The sequence below is a fragment of the Corvus brachyrhynchos genome, unplaced genomic scaffold (genome assembly GCF_000691975.1).
Source record: "Corvus brachyrhynchos isolate BGI_N302 unplaced genomic scaffold, ASM69197v1 scaffold101, whole genome shotgun sequence".
Classification (NCBI taxonomy): Eukaryota; Metazoa; Chordata; class Aves; order Passeriformes; family Corvidae; genus Corvus; species Corvus brachyrhynchos.
Genome location: NW_008237239.1, coordinates 4212067 through 4229893, shown reverse-complemented (window position 1 = coordinate 4229893; position 17827 = coordinate 4212067). Strand labels below are relative to the sequence as shown.

The window sequence follows — 17827 nt, the reverse complement described above, 5'->3', positions numbered from 1 at the left end:
AGCAGGGGCGTCACCTTCTCCTAATTGCACCCTACACTGCATTTCCATCCACCTCAGAAGAGCCCTCAGGTGTGTTCTGCTGCCTGCACTCAGAAGCAGGCACAGAATCTACGCTGCTCCTGACTCCAGCACAACCTACGAGGTCAAAAGTTGAGTGTGGCACACACTGTTATTTATTTTCCTTCTATTTTGTGTTAGGTCCATTTTTGAGTCATTTTCTATAGATAGCAAACTGAGACTGGACTATGGATCTGCTCTCGGGCTCCCTTGTGGAGGTACACGTAGGAATGGTGTTATTTGCATGTGGCTAAATTTTGGTTAAACATGCATGGCACAAGAAAAGAGAAGGGGTAAGTCGGACATTCAAGAAAATAAATTTTGCATCTCTGTTTTTAAAGAGGCTGCTGGAAAAGCTGCTGGCAGCTGCAGAAGCCCTGCCTAGCTTGGTTACTCCTTTTGGACTTGGTGTCAAAATGGAAAATTTCAGTGCTGTCCAATGGAGATGCTGCATTTTGACTTTCCCAGAAACAGGATAGAAATTGGAAAGCCTACTCCAGTTTTTCCTTTGGCAGCAAAGAGGCCGAAACACATCTGAAAGCCTAGAAAGAGAAAAAGTAGTATGCATCTTCTGATTCCAAACAAGAGGAATTAATTGCAAAGAAAGAAAACGTTATCACAAGATCATGTATTGAGTTTAAAATGTACATATGCACGTAGCTGTGCACATATTAGAAAAATTCCAAATGCATAGGAGATAAATTTAAGTTTCAGCAGTGTTAAAAAGCTGTTTGCTACTTACTTATTTCGGCAGGCCATAAGTGATTTTTTATATTCAGCAGAACAGGACAGAATGTATTTCCTTCAGGTACAGCAAACTAAGTATCTTGCAATGAAAGGCTGCATTGTTTTGTTCAAACGAAAGAGAAATAGTTGAGTGAATAAGAGCATGATCTAAAGCCTATTGAAATCAATGGAAAGATTCTCATTGACTTCTCCAGGCTTTGGATCAAGCCTCAAAAGAGCAGCTATTTCTCTCTGATACAGCAAGGAATCAATTCCCTCTCCCAGCGGTACTCTAAATAATTCAATATTTTGTCTCAGATCATTTCCTAAGAAAAATGATGAGGATGTTGTTTAAGTGGGCGATACCCTGAAGTGACAGAGTTTACAATGCATTCAGCCATGTAAAACCTGCTCTGTACTGTGTGGCTGCACAAAGGCAGGGCAGTCGGAGCAGCCCTCAGACACTCAGTAGTTCCTCCCTCCCCGCCCGCCGGCCGAGGGAAAGCACGGTCCTGCTTCTCCCCTCGCTGGCCAGGGGAGACAGAGGAATTTTGCTAAATCACAAGGAATGCCCACACCGTGACAATTCTTTAAAGAGGCAGCATTATTTTATCTTTGCAGTAAAATTGTGATCTCTTTGCACAATTTCTTTTGATGTCCACAGAAGGGCAAAAATTGCAATGCTGATCGTGTTGTTATTTACCAACAAAACTGATGCTCTCACCATTCTCCAATGCTTTTGCTTTATAGAGCAAAATACTATATGGAAATTATATCTTCTTTCTCAGCTCTTTTGTTCCACATGAAAAATTTATCAGTACAAAGCAAGCCAGCATTAGATTGAGGAACTCTACCCCAAACCTCAGAAAAACCTTACTAATTTTTTCTCTCCTGCCATAATCCGGTGGCCTTCTGCACACTAATCCCTTTCTCCTGTAAAGTGGAGAAGCCTGCTACAAGTTGCTTATGGGGAGTTTGGAGGTGAGGCACAGCATCCATGCTGTCTCCTGGACACAGAGGCCGACAGGAGCACAGCTGAGCTCCCAGCCAGGCTGCCTTTGAGCCAGCAGCAGAGCAGCGCTGGGATGAATTCTCCCCGTTTGCACAGAAGGACAGCAATTTGCAATACACCGTTTTAAGAGCTGGGGGTTGAGGGGGGGAATAATCCCACTTCTCCCCTCCGACCTGGCAGCTACCTAGAAACAGCTGACAAATGGGCAGGATGAAATTGGGACTGAGCTGTAAGTGCGGCAATGATCCCCCTTTCCTATCACTTCAGACTGAGTTACACCTGTGGGGAGCAACTCGTCAGCAGCACCTGTGATGACTGCAGACATGGCAGCTCTGGCACATCCCTCTCTTCATTCCCCACACAAAGCACAGCCACACTTCCATCATCATTTGTGGAGAAATACTAATCAGCACCTGTCCAAGCATGCTCCTGTTTCCCTCCCAGCCCCTTGCTGCCTGCACACGATGTGTACTCACAATTCCTGCTCACTGTGCATTTCAGGTGCTTAAAGCACTGCATGCTGCCTCAGGTGCACTGTGATGCCAGCCCCAAAAGCTTGTCCTGACTCCTGTGTGAAGCCTGGAAATCCTCATGCACAGAGAGACATTTGCTGCCAAGGCCAGCTTCCCCTGCCAGCTCTTCCATAGGAGCAGGAAAAGACACAGGCTCTTCCCCTTGTCAGGGCTGCTCAGTTTCAGATGGGTGTCGAAGATCAGCTGAGTATTTGTGCCAAAGCCCACTCAGCTGCTCTGCTGGGATGCTGCTGCTCACCACTGGCACAGCTGGGACAGCCACGGGGCATGGCTGACTGCCCAAAACACTTGAGAAATCCTCACAGGCTGGTACAAAATACACCTGCTCTCCTCTCAGACACCAGGAAGTGTCTGCTCTTGGCAAGGCCAGGGAAGGGGATCCTTAGCATCCCTCCTCTGTCATTTGCCTAACACTGCCACATACAGCCTGATTTCCCACCCCCCCCTCCCCAAAGTACTTCTGCTCCAGTTTCAGAGGATTATGTTTGCTAAATTGAGCTGCTACCCAGAAAAAGAGACTCAGAATATTTCTGACACATCCTTCAATTTCATCAGAAAGTGCCCTTTTGATTTCTCAGGCACTGGGACATTTAAAAATGATGAATTCCAAAGACATGATAATAATCAGATACTGAAAAACAAACACCATCCAGACTTCTAATCAGAGAAAAAAATTGTCTGTAGATAGATGAACGTATTCCAGAAAATTTGATTGTTGCTTTCATATTGTTGTCATTAAATCTCATACTTTTCTGGAAAAGGCTTTAAAATAATGCAGCAATGAGCCTTTAGTTCTATATCTTTTCATTTAAACAGTATTCCCAAACCTTTCGACTCGCATTCCTCCTCCCAAATCAATTTTTTCATTAGCAATTTCTTACAATACCAAGGGGGATTTGGCAAAATAACATATTTAGGAGTCACTATACAAAAAATCTCAGAACCATCTCTTTGATTTGCCATGTAAACCTACAAAGATAAGTTAATATCAACATCACTCAGCCATGTGAATTGCAGTAACAATGCTTCGTGAGCAAACTCTAGGACTAAAAACAACAATTCAAATTCCTTGTTTTAATTTGCATTTTAAACTGGGTTTTAAAGAGAGCATAAACAGCTTTTTGCACTTTTGTTATGAGCAACAGACAAGAATAAATATTATAGTTAGAAGCTTTCTTCTAGCACAAACCATTTAAATTAGTTTACACATGAAACATTTCACCTACTTGCATAGAAATTTAGGCACTACACACAGAAGACATGAGGGTTTTTTTTCCCCTCACCACATATGAGCACCAAACTGAGTCTTTACCCCCTTTCATTGTGCCTTAGACTCCACAGCTTGACTGTCACACTGAAAAGACCACAGTAGACATCTGTGTGCCTCATCAATAAGGCGCAGAGTAATGCCTACGTGTACCTCCACCCTGCACCTCCAACCATTTTATTTAAAGAATAAATAAGGATGAGACTCTGTCACGGTCCCACGAGTAAAGGGGAAAGGCAATACAAGAATTTAGGAGTTATACATATCTAACCACAAAAAAGATATTAGCTGCTAAAACACCACTTCCTTTTCTAATGAGCAATTTTATACAGCAATGAATAAAAAAAATTTGAGAGCTGCTATTTATTACAAGCAAGTTAAAAATCCTCAGAGCACACAGAAAGTGAATTTATCAGGGAAGACACTGCATCCAGTTTTCAAATGTATTAACCCCTGACTGAGACAGGGGAGAAATGTTCAGCTTTTTCTTTAACCAACCTTGGTCCATGTTATTAAACACACCCCCACTGTTGATAAAAACCAGTGGCACAGGAGACCCCACACTGGCTGTCTTGCCTCTTTTCCACCCCAAGCATGGCTCTGCCTTTGGGAGGCTCCCAGCCGGATCCCACACTGCCAGGAGCATGTGTACGCCCGCTCAGCTGCCAGACACACAAAACCTCATTGCAGCCCCTTTGATTCTGTACTTTCTGTCCCTGCCTAGATAACTTTTCAGAAGCTGACAGAGCCTTTACAATTTAATTGGTGTTGACACCTTTTGAAGCAATGCCTTGAGGCGCCGAGGGTCATTGTCTACTTTATCCTGCTTTTCTGCGGCTGCTCCATTTGGCTACCTTGCAGCCTGTGGTGCTATGGTGGCCCCTGCACTCTTCATTCATGTTTGTACTTGTACTGAGTCCCGTTACAAGGACCCTTGTTAAATGCCCAGCAGGCAGCTCTGAATAGAGATTTTGACTATCTGGGATTTGAAGGCCTCTAGCAATAAGGGAGAAAGGCCTGTAAACACAAAAGTATCCCAGTAGCAGTGGGGCGTTAACGTAATCACGCATTTATGCCACAGGACCTCAGGACCAAGCTCCTTACTGGCGATTCACTGGCTATTAAGCCTTGGTAATTAGGTGGTTTCCCGTGACTTTTCTTTCCTGGGATTCACCAAATATCATTTTCCATATGTCCCTTTTTCCCAGAGCAGCTATACACCCTCACACATTCAATAAGCCAGGCAGATGGTACCACGTACCAGGCTCTGAGCAGCCAAAGCCGATTCAGAACAAGAAAAAGGATTTGGCATGGCATTCCCAAAGCTGCCCAGGAAACCTGGATCCAAAAATCATGGAGGTCACACTGTCTCATAATGGCAAACACATCTCTCCAGGTTCAGCCCTGCAGTGCCTGTAACCAGCGAGAGGTTTCTGGGCAGCCACATTCCCGAAGCAGCACTAGCACAGAAGGTGAACAGGACAGAGCACTTTGAGAACCATCTTACACTTCATAAACAACATTTAATATGCATTTCTCTGATGCTTTCCAGGTTTAAATAATTAAGTCTCTCAAATTTCCTACTGAAAATGCAAAGGACTCGCTCACTTCATTTGGACCGAAGTGCCAGTCATCTTGGGGCCACATCTCAGTAAAACTCAGCCTCAAACACTGTATTAAGACAGTGAGTTAATAAGATCATAACCAAATAAAATGGAAAATAACAATTCAGTTAAGTAAATATTTCAGTTAAGCAAGATATTAAAGCATGGCCAGAATGACCTCAATGGCAATTTCCTATTTTGAAAAATTCCCTGCCATCACAAAAAAACAGTCTTGCTCCTCAAACCCGATGGCTGGACTTTGCATTTTCCAACATTCTCTCTGCCACATTTCAGAGTCTGCTTTTCCACAGTCACTCTGAACTCCAGCAGTTCACCTATAGATCTCTGACAAATGAGACCTGTAATTCCACTATGGTGCTGCCAACTCTTCCCACATTCAGTATCATTTGGTCCTTTGCCATCTGGGGAATGCTTGTCCCGGTATCCATGGTCCCATCAAACCCTTGCTTCTATTGTGGAAAAAAGCAGTCAGAACCAGGCCCCTGTGCACACCTGCATCCCATGGAAACTGGGATCTGACTCCAGATCTTTACTCCTTTTTACCTCTCTTGTTACCCTGCAGTCATGCCTCCCAACGTGTCATTCACAGCCATTCTCCTTCCCTCTGTCCCCAGCCTGCTGGAAAGAAAGCTGCAGCTCCAGGCTCTGTATCTGAACCAGTGCCACAATTATACATTCAACTGTGGTAACGGACTTACCTTTCTCATGCTTTATGAAATCCCTTTGCATCTTTCCATGTGCTTCTCTGGCATGGTGCATGGGGCTTTATGGAAGTACATCAAACTCCAACAAACAGGGTGAAAAACACCCTGTGTAGGCACAGTGGAAGAAAGGAGTGGTGTTGGAGAGGCCAGGCTGGCCTGGCTGTGAACACACATGATACAGAGTTTCACCTCCGATGACAGGTGTGCTGTTTCAAATAGCTGAATGTAAATAATGCCAAGAACAGCTTCCAGCTCAACACGCTTTAGGCAGCTCTGCCAGGAGAGGTTTCCTTTGACTGAGAGAGGCAAATGCCTTGTGCAAAGATGAGTGTCCCACCAAAAGCAGGAGCAGTGACACTTTGCTGCACAGGCAGCAGAGAAAGTCACGGGATGAGAGTTGGTTACATCCGTGTATGCATCTGCTTCCTTGAAGGCTACAGTCAATCCAAAAGTCATCACAGCTGAGAGCACATGTTGGGGCAAAACTTTGCTTTTCTTCTATCTTCATCATCTCAGAGAGAGTCTGCAGGGATGCTGGCTAGGAAATAGATAGTAAAGAAGCTCCTCTAGACTGGCCACTCTGTTGTGTAAGTTCAGCTGAAGCTGTCACTTGCCACGATTAAACTAAAGCCATAACACTTTCCTCGTGGAGGCAAGGACTTTAGAGCCCATTGCAAGGTACAGGATATTATCTATGTACAGAAACAGCCAGCATGTCTGGTCAGGTGAGAGGCTAACCTCCCTTTTTCTGTAAGTGACCTTTGTGCCCTTCTATTTAAGAACCTTTAGTGAAGCTTTCCTTCCATTGTTGCACTCAGACTCTTTCCAAGTCCCACCACTAGATACCCACCCATTCCAGAATCATGATGCTCATTTAGAATATTTGGTGTTTCCCTAACAATTCATTCAAAATAGCACAAAGTACAGGAACTGCTCCCTCAGATAGAACAGTTTTCTGTTGTGTGCTTGTCTTACGGGTTATGGAGGAAACATTAATTTTATTTCTGAAATGTTCAATATCCCTCTTTTGTTGCTTTTTTCTTCGTTTGGTTTTGGTGGTATTTTTCTAAATCCCCTTATTCCCTCCAAGATGGGAAAAGCGTATTCTATTCAAGGACTTCTACACAGAGAAGCTGCTGAGCCAAAGGAATCCCCATGTCTGCCCTTCCTCCAACACACTTCACGTGGGAGCTCTCTGCCGCACCTTCCATGTCCCAAACACAGGCAGGCAGGAAGAGGTATGCCTGCTCTTTTGAGAGGTAGCAAGGAGAGGTTATATTGAGGTACAGCCTACGTCCAGCAAGGCACAAAGTCTCCCTCAACATCTGCTACTCAGACTTGTATCCTTGGGGCTAAATAGTCATGCTGATTACAATGAGCTCAAAAATCTGCTCATTTTAGGGAGAAAATAACTAAAAAAGCCTAACTACATTTACAAGGGGACTTTTTTTCTCCTTTGGGTTAGATTTATATCTGTCCTGGTTGTTGTCCAGGAGTTTACCTCTGATCTCCAGAACGCTGAGGATGAAACAGTCCATCTGACTCTAGTTACCAAAAAAAGCAATACTGATCCTACCAGGCGTCAGAGGGGAGATTACAAATGAGAGAAGGAGCCACCCCAGCTGGTTGGATACACTTCTAAATCCTTTCCTTTCCGCATCTCGCATTTGCTGTTTATTAAAGCAAAAAATAATAATGCACTGTTTACTTAGTGCACAGGGTAGCTGTAAAATTTAATTAATCACTGTAGCTTAGCTTGCTGAGATTTTTCAATGAAAACCACTATAAAATGTAATGCTTGCTATAAAGAAAACCCCTCAAAATTGCCTGACTTCCTGCTTTGGTATTGTACCTTATGGGACCAGAGACAGGACACTGCCTACAGTCCTGACTCGGCAAGTTCCTTGGAAGTAAGCACATACCTAAGCCAGTGAACACCAAAGAGTACACTGATATGGTTGACTTGGGATGACTTAAATTGGTGCCCTATAGACTGTCTGCTTCTGCATTTCCTGTCCCCCTCCGAGGGAGTCTGAACTACCAACGAATCTTTCCTTTCTCACTTCCAGATTTCCAAACACACAGTCAAAGCATGAGCCCCTATTAATAGTACCTTACTTCATGAACATCCCTATGGGTCTGTATGAGTGGGTACTTCACAGCGTGTTATTGTGAACAACAATTACATTTAGGATTGCTGACCTAGGAAAAGCAGTATTTCTGACCCCACCCCAACCCTGTCCCTCCCCAGAGCCTGGCTGGGATTTGCCCCAAGGTGTAACACATGAATGCACGTGGTGGTACAAAAGATCAATGCTGTATCTCAAGTGCTTCTTTTGTCTTCTGGGTAATTCACACGAATTATCACACAAATATATACTCTTACAAGCTGATAATCCCCCCAGACCTCCTTTGTTCTAAATCACATATGCTAGAAGACAGCAAATATTCGGGGGTTTTTTTTCCTAATTTACAGCCTTAAATAAAGATTAGGACATAGGGATGGGCTGAACACAATGTTTCCTCCTCCTGCAGGTATTACTTTCCCTGTTACAATCCGAACAAAAAAACCTCATGGGTTAATTTTTTCAGTTACAAGGAAAGGCAGAAAAGAAGAGGGCCCTTAGTGAGGTACAATAACATGCGCAGGTTTTCTTGGATCAATTGCCAGCATTGACATTGCATCCTTCAGCTAGCAGTCTGTGATGAATGGTACCCTGTAGCATTGGAGAGAGCAACAGCAGCCAGGCAGCATGGGTGACTGCGTGCCCTCCTAACTGGCTGATGAATCAGGAAACTCAAGAGACTCCGAGTGTGGGAGCTGGAGTGGTAAATGTTTTCATCTTTCTCTTTTATGATCTTCCCTTCTCCATTTATATAGGACATTTTAGAGATTGAGCTTTGTTACAAACTATTAGCCCAAGGCAGTGGGTTGGGGATGTGAGATCTCATGGAAAGACAGAGCACAAGAAAGTGTGAACAACTGGAACTACATGTGATATTAGTGGTTTGTTGTTGGAGGAGTTTCTGTTTGGATTGTAGTTCAGACAGTTGCCTTGATGTATTGGAATGAAAATCAGCACCCAATGTGCCTAGAGACAAACCACAGAACTGTCAAAAAATACTTGCCTTTTTATCTCCCAGAATCTTGAATTCAAAATGAAAAGTCCCCATTCAGCCACAGCACAAAAACAGCTCGGCACTCACAGCACTGCAGAGTACTATAGGAAACAAGAAAAAACAACTCCCCCCCAAGAGCACCAACACGAGACACGGGTGTATCCAACTGCCCAGATTGCTCTGGCACACTCTGTGACACTGGAGAGCCTAACTTCAAGCAATCCCACCTCTGGTAATGGCCGAGAGTCAGGGAGGCAGCCACTCAGCTTGACCAGGTTTCAATTTGGAATTCAGCTTTCGTTCTGTGTTTTTTTCCATAGAGAAAAATAGAAGAGAAGAATACGGTATTTGCTAATATATCATGACCCATATGTGAGCAAGGCTTTAACCTGTGCACAACCAGTTTGTTCATCTGTGTTGCAGATCCAGGTCAGCCTGGTGTAAGCTCTCTATTTCCCGGGAGTCACAGCTCCACACAAGCCAAGGGTGCGGGCTGCTGCTTGCACACCACGCTGAGCTGGAAGCAACACCATGTTTGTCAGGCACTTAAAACACCCAGCTTCAGCAGAGCTTGGGCATGGACGTTGTGCAATGGCTTCCCAGAAAACAAAAAAAAACCCACACAGGTGCTCATTTAAATAGCTGTAGGCCCCCTGTGAGTGCCAGGAATTTCTCTGGCCTCTTAACTAGCTACAGCTCTTAACTACCAAGATGAGAGAGTGAGCACAATGAAAATGATACCTTTCCTGGCACTTTGGGCTTGGAATGGCAACACGAGAGCCTCCTAGGGAACACAAAAATCTACAAGGAGAGTCCATAGAGAGAAAGGAATACCTGGGGACACCCCAGGAACATTTGATTTCTCTAATGGTATGGCAACCTCACTCAAATATTTTATTTTAACTGAAAATTAGTAGTGATACAATGCTATGAGGTAAAATATTTCCTTGTGTTTACTACCACATGTCAAGATGGGAATCACTGCAGGACTGAGCTCATTCCACGGGCACGTTACAGAACTGTGTTAAATGGCTGAGAAGCCTTACAGGAGCTCTAGAACTGACCAGAATTAAAAATATTGTCTACAGACTGTTAAAATAGCCCTTGTTGTCCCTCTAATTGTGAGAAGATTAGCTGTGAGGTTTTCTTCCTGTCAAATAAATTGTTCGTTTTCCACTTGAGGCAAACTAAACTGCCTACTGGGAGAGCCCTGCAATGGAAATGGCTGAGGAACAGAATTCCCAATTGTGAGGAACCGAGGGATTTAACCAAAGGGAATTGTTTCCTTATTACATTTATCAGTTTACAAAACACGAGACCATAAAAGAAAAGGGAAGTTCCCCATGGTAAATATTTACCATTAAATTTCTGCAGGACTCCTACCATAAGTCAGAGAACAAGAGAAATCAAGTCCTTTATTTCCTGCTCCATGGTGTACATGATGCCTGCAGGATGAGACCAAAATCTTCACCCTGAAGGGAGCACTAAGATGGAACTGTCTTCTCCCTCTGAGTACATCTTTGATGGGTGTAGTTTCCTCTCTTCTTTTGCTCTCCTTCATTAATTTTTATTAAATTACTTCTAGGAAAACTTGAGATCTGTGGACAAAGCTTTTAATGATAGGAAACTGAATGAAGCAGGGCTAGGTTGGATGGGGCTTTGAGCAACCTGGTCTAGTGGAAGGTGGAAAGTGTCCCTGCCCATGGCAGAGGAACTGGAACCAGATGATCTTTTAAGATCCCTTCCAACACAAATCATTCCATGATTCTGTGAATGTTCACATTTAAATATAGAGTTTGATCTTCAAAAGCATAGGCTGCAATTAATGAATGCACTAACACACCTTTATTTTCTAATAAATTTATTTTTCAATGCTTTTTAGTTTGTTTTTTGAGTATTTTTAGTCCATATTTTGTCTGTCCTTGCTTATGGGAGTGGGAAATTTTGAGTCAACTAAACAAAAGTAACTTCCAGGTCCTTCAAGCAGATGAAATTGAACATGCATGTTCTACTGGAAAAAAAAAAAAGAATATCTAACTAAGCCACAAAACCACAAGGAAAACCACCATTTTCACACTTAGGTACAAAGCATTTGAAAAATTGTCATAGTAAATCCCCAGGCAGAAAGCAGGGAGACACTCGGTGATGGACTCTTGAGTGAGGTAATCCCACATTAGAGGCGATTTGACTGCACAGTCAAAAAAAATCATACAGGCAACTCTTCGAGTCCATAAGGATTAATGGCATACCTTTCTATTCTACTTCAACAAGAAAAAATAACACGAAAAAGTCTTCCTTGGTCTAGCACATCCATCAGAACATTTTCCCCATCACCTTCCTAACACTCAAACAAGGAACCCATTGACCAACTCTGTTCATCCAGGGGAGCAGCAACAAGGAGAACGAATGAAGACATTGGGGAAGACAGCAGAGGGAGACTGCAAAACCTGACAGCTTGGCCTGGAAAACTGCAGGTCAGGCTGCCTTCAGTCAATATTCCGTGTGGGTCACCCTGAGTAAAGGTCATATTTTGTTTATTTCTGCTGGAAGAAGTGTCTGAGGAGGCCAACAGAAGAACCCAGCAAGAGTGACAAATGTTTTGGTTACAGTTGCAGGTTGCTCTGGCAACCATGGGATATTCCAGGAATGTTTGCCCATAACAAAGCCTAAACTTGTCTGGAATATACTGAGGTTTCTTATAGTTCAGGCACACCTCATATGTAAGTAGTCTCTGTCACTTTTAATAGAAATACTAGAAATACTTGTTCTCCAAACAAGGCCGAATAAGGTGGCCAGAATTACTTCAGACAGGAAAATTAAGCTTTCCTATAATTCCAGTAGATCGTAAAATTCTGTGGCCTTTGGCCCTCAAAGGTTGTTTCCTAAAGCAAGTCACAGTGCTGCAGGACCAGGGTGATGAAAGCAGCTGTCAATGGTTGAGTCCTGAAGTATCCCAACAGCCACAAAGCACAGAAGTTCTGAGTTCACAACATAACATAAGCTTAAGGATCACTGCCAGACTCGACCCAGCTCCTCTAACCTGACTTCTGTCTGGTGGTATCCCACCTACTGGTTCAGTCTGGGAACTGGGTGAAGTCCACATCTCCATTAACGAGAAGGTGCCACAAGGAGGGAAGAGGTGAAACCATCCTCATTGACCTTGGGGATCTCTGTTAATGTCATACAAATCCTGGAGAGAGTAGAGTCACGCCACTGAAAAAGTATAAATTTCCAGCCTTGAATTTCAGCCATGCAAAGACCACCTTTTCACCTCCATCTCTCCACAGTTTCAGGCCAGAGCAGCCTGTTTTTGCCACTTGAATGGTGCTAAATGGAGTGGACAGAAATTCATATTGAGCAAAGCTCTTATGCAGAACAACCAATTGTCGTCCTGGCCTAGAGACCCAACACTGTGGATGTGGAAAATGCAACAATGGCACCATGAAACAGCCTCAAAAGCTCATTATTCTAAAGCAAAGATGAGGCACAGTGAAAAATGAGTACTCACTATACTTACTTTAACAAGCAAAAGATATCAGACTTGGCCAGGTCAGTCCTGAATCTTTTCAAAGCACTTGGAGCTTGATTTTTTTCTGCTATATGTCAATAAGGTCAAACTTCCAGAGTTAACCTCTCAATTTGCATGGCAACGAAACACAGGAGAAGTCATACATTTATCAATATAGCTTAGAAAAGATGATATAATAGAGAAATATTCACCATTGAAGGTAAAACAGAAGGACTAAATAAAAGGACTCCACCTGCTTTTAATTTGAACCCGCAACACAAGGGAGAAGTTAAAACTCAAATAGGTACATACATTCCTTTGAAAAGCTAGATCTGTGCCTGAACAAAAGAAAGAGGCTTTTCACTTACCTCCTGTGGTATCAAAGAGCCCATTAAAAACCAATAAAATATTATGAAGCTTTTTCCCTTTGTGAAAAAGTGCAATTAATATCCTTCAGCAGATGATTATTGATTTTTATAAAGCAATTTACAGGCTTCTAAAGTCATGATTATTCAACCCTCTGGGGGCCAGAAAGGAAGAGTTTTCAGAAGTAGGAATCGTATTCTCATTTCCACATCAGCACAGCCAGAATTTACAGACTTCTGGTTTGGTTGGTCTTTTTTGGTTTTTTTTTTTTTGCCCCCAGGATATTTTTGTTGTTGTTGATGTTGCAGTGCTCCAGCACAGCATTAACCCTTTTATTCTCTCCCACCTGAGACAGATTTTTTTCGTGATCTGTTCTTGAAGTATATTGCCTGTCAGATATTTATCCGCTGCTCACGGCTGGTGGGTTGGATGCTCAGCAGAGTAGACTTTGTGTCAGAAAATCAGCAGCTGCTCATATATCACAGTGGTCATTAGCAGAGGATAATTCTGGACCTTTGCCCACAGCACCTTGCTATGGCAAGAGAAAGGCTATAAAACCCTAGGCCCTGTCAGCTGTTGTCATTTAGGTGAGAATTTATCAGGTCTCAGAGTGCCCTCTGACTGGATTATTATGAATAATGAATGAAGCTTTATGCCACACTGAGGCATTAATAAGACTGGGATGACTGGGAGAAATTCAGTCCAACATCATAGCAGTAACTTTGTGTGAGCGAGTACACAGCTGGTGGGCTTGCTGGATTCAGCCTGTGTTAGACACTGCCACTGAAATGAGGAGCTCATTTAATTATTGAGCAAGGGGCACAGTGCTTTTGATTTAGCCTATGGGCGGTATTACTGACCTGCTCACAGAAAGCTTGCAACAAAAGGCTCTCTACCCTTCAACCAAACTCATTTTCTGCTCTTAAGGAGCTGGATCACTGAGCCCTCCCCAAAATATCAATCTTCATATTTACTATTAATCTACCTTTAAAAAAGGATATGTAAGAGCAACCAGCTAACAATAACTCCCTAAAATCTCCTCACACAGTTGTCTAACCTGTTGGTGATAACTCTGGGGATATCAGCCAGGATTACCAATTTTCTTCCTTGTTTTTTCCTCAGTTCATTCAATATGTGTATCCCTACAGTGCACAAATGAAAAACAGGGAAGGAAGGAGACAAAAAGGCAGCCACTGACCTAACTTGGAGGGAAAAAAAAGCAACAACAACAAAAAAAAGCAGATGCACAGCAGAGACTATTGGCAATAATCTACCTCCTGGTGAGGCAGTTCCAGCTGCACTCCAGAGGAATGAGCCCTCAGAGCTGACAACCACTGGAGGCTGTCATTTGTCTTGGTACCACCTCCACTAGGAAAATTATTTTATAGGGCTGGACACACTTTTACAGACTCTTTAATACCTTAGGTGCATAATATCATTAGAACCTTAGGCTCCCAGTATCTCATATTACCGTGCTCTCAGCAAAAACAAAAACTGCATGGTCTCTTTCAAATAAACATGTTCTCTAAACTAACTTTCTTTTCATTTTTCCCCCTTTAATTTGGCATGCAGTCTCAAGCAAATCCTTGCTAATACTAGGCCCCATTCTTCCAAATGGCACTAAATAAGGAGGCACAGAAGGAGGAGCCAGGGAAGGCAATCACCAACTGGAGGCACCATGTCTCAGAAACACAGCTCTCTCAGACAGAAACGTGTAATTCAGGAGCACTATTTCAACTCATTCCTCACACACAGGCAGTGCTAGGACTTGGCTTAACTCTCACACCAGCCTCTCCATTTTTACAGCAGAGCCACTGATGCACAGTCAAATCATGAACAGAGCAAAAGGTTTTTTTCAAAGGGCAAATGCCTTTTTGGCAGGGGCTGGACATAGGAAACACTCCATTGAAAAGGCTCCATTTCCAGCTTACTCACACAGTCACAACTGGAGAGCAGAAGAACCACAAGGAATGGCAGACTGGGAACACGACACCGACCACGGGCAGCTCTGAGAGCCAGCCTCTGCCACCAGGCACAGCCCTTGGGCACACAGCCCAACCAGAACTTTACAAGCAAACATGTCAGACAAGTTTAAGAAGCTTTCCTCCAAAATGTTATCACCTTGGGTACAATATTAACACTACAAGTTTTAAAACATACTGTAGCAGCCCTCAAAGCAAATATTACATTAAAAGTCCTTAACTTGTCCCAGCTCAGTTTCTGCTCTTTGATCCTAACTGCTTCGACCTTCCTGACTCTCAGATAGGACTCATTTTCAAGTATAATGTTCAAAACTTTGTTATTTAATAAAAATCTGACCACGAAAAAGAGGGAAGTACCTACATCCACAATTTTTTTTTGAACAATATGTAAGTTCTTAGGACAGCAAATTTCATTGTAATAAAGGAAGCCCAGTTCAGTCTCTGTTTTGCAGCGACAATATGGCCCCTTTCCCACACTTTTACTACTTTTCTATGAAAAGCAAATTGTGAAAAGATGACAATCCCTTAATTCCTTTATTTCATATAAATAATGTAAAATGTTTCATTTTCATTATTTCAGTGCTAGACACCTGTATTTAACAGAAAACTTGGTGTAATCTGGAACTCTGAAATCCAATTTTACAACTACTGAAATAGTAAGATTCCTATAGTTTTTCATTTTACTGGATTTAAAATATTTATCATTACTATCACTCACTGTGTATTTTTTTATAATATCTTCATATTTTTATGGCTTTGATCTAGAATGCCTCATATTTACATCCTGCCACTTTTGCTATGTATGGGGAATTTAAAGATGACAGCGCAGTCATGTACATTTTTAACTTGTGGATCTTTCCATTTATCACTCTTTCTCACAATGAGTCAGGAATGTAAATAGTCTATGCTTGATTCACATTGGTGAAAAAGCTTTGAAAAGCTGTTTAGAAAGCCAGGAAACAGAAAACTGAGTTTTCTTTTTTTTTTTCATTTAATAATCTTTTTGTCTTAAGGTGGCTTCCACCTTAGTAAGAGATTTTGTATATTCACAGCATTTTGTCTGTAAGGACCTCCTGTTTTGGTAAAAACAGCCACAGTCCTATTTTGGAGGCAATAGCAGCATGAATGGGAGTAAAAAGCATAGTCCCGCAATTCATTGAAGTGTGATGGCCACAGGCTTGGGTTTTTGGTTGTTTTGTGGGGGGGGGAGGGGCTGTCTTTTTGGGACTTTGTGTGGTTTGGGGATTCTTTTCTTTCTTTGTTTTTAAGGAATCTATGGGGGTCTGGGTGACAACAGGAACCGGGTGTTTACCTCACCTGGTTTTCCTGAGTGTGTCCCAGGCTAAGCCTCACTTGTGACGCATATGGTAAATAACCTTTTATTTCAGTCTATTGAGGGTTTTCCCCCTCTTCCCCATTATTGCCTTCTCTGATGGAACTTCCCCATGTGGAGTTTGGGGACAGCAGGTGCTGCTTAGCCCACTTCAGACCCAATACCCAGGCCCCCACCCCATGAGAGAAGTGCCCGACCAGGACCACAGTGGTGGATCACAGTCTGCCTTGTGATGCTCCCTCTGTGCAGAGAACATGGAGCTAAAACAGCATCCCTGATACCCTCCTCCCACTGCACCTCCTTCTGCTCCCTTGGCTCACAATCCATCCTAATTTCCTAACACTTCATTTGTACTCTATTTCCACTAAAATATTTATAAATGGGATTACATACCCTTAAAAGACATCGTCTTTTCAACAGCGGAATAGAGCCAGGAGAAACCTGCCCAGTCTTGGCAGCCTGAATCCTCCCCATGCCAGAAGAAAACTCACCAGTGGCAAACGTGTTTGTAGAACTTGCAAGAAGTTAATTTTAGCTTCTTTTGTGATTTTTAAATATCCATTTGGTATTACAGATGTCTTGCTGCAAAGTAACATTGCCAGTGACACCTAAAATGTAAGAAGCTAATGAAACATAACTACACTTTTTTTTTTACTTTTTTTTCTTTTTAAGGTCCCTGAACCATGGGTAACCTATGCAGTTATTCCTAAGTCATTGTAATGTTTCAAGCTGTTCTCATGTTTAACAAATTATTACCACAATTCACTGGAAAGTGGAATTCAGAGGCAAACTGTCCCCACCTCCCCTCCCTGGGGTTCTCAGTGTCCAGGATTTACACAAGGCAAAACAGAGTGATACTTGAGGAAGGAAGGGGAAAAAAAATCTGTAATTTGCAAATAATGGCCAGAAATGCAGCCTTAGAGGCAGTGAAACAATTTGTGAATTCAGCTGCATTTTGACTACTGAAACACACATACACATACTAAACACGTACATAAAAGTTAAAGTTGCCTCTCTGCACAATGCTGAATGTCCACATGGCAACTCTCCCACCTTTTTTCTAGTGTGCCATTATAACGGAAACGATATGTTGGGGAAGAAACCCACCCTCTCAGCAGAAAACCCCCAGCTCAAACCCCACGCTCACAGTAAAGTGTCCTATACTAAGTTGATCCTTTTCATTCCTTTGAGCCACCCAAGATTTTTGAGTGCACCTGTGAGCCCCAGGAATGGCCTGTATGGCCACACATGCACCAGCCCTTTGGAAGGAAGCATCCACTGGTGAAATTGTGAGAGTCAGGAAACAAATGTTCCCCTCAGTCCCATCCCTCCACACAAACCATCTGGTACCTTATGGCAGAGGCGCTGCAGCTCCTGGCTCATCCCTGGCTGGTTGTTGCTGTCTGTGGGGTTCTGCATCGTTCCATGGCAGCTCTCCTTCCCTAATTAAAGTAATAGAGATGAGTCCAACTGAGTTTCACAAAATAACAGAGGCAGAGAATGGGTCAGGTTGGAAGGGAGCACAGGGGGTCATCTGGTCCCACCTCCCATCCAAGCAGGGTCATCCCAGAGCACAGTGCACAGTTTTGCAGCC

General features: G+C 43.0%; 1 long non-coding RNA gene across 1 annotated transcript in view; it reads right to left on the bottom strand.

The window, feature by feature from the left end:
• LOC108445560 overlaps positions 1–17827 on the bottom strand; it is an 81399-nt gene that overhangs the window by 55738 nt on the left and 7834 nt on the right. The window contains exon 2 of the long non-coding RNA XR_001860453.1: positions 17584–17675. This is a non-coding gene — a long non-coding RNA (uncharacterized LOC108445560). The remainder of the gene's footprint in view (positions 1–17583; positions 17676–17827) is intronic.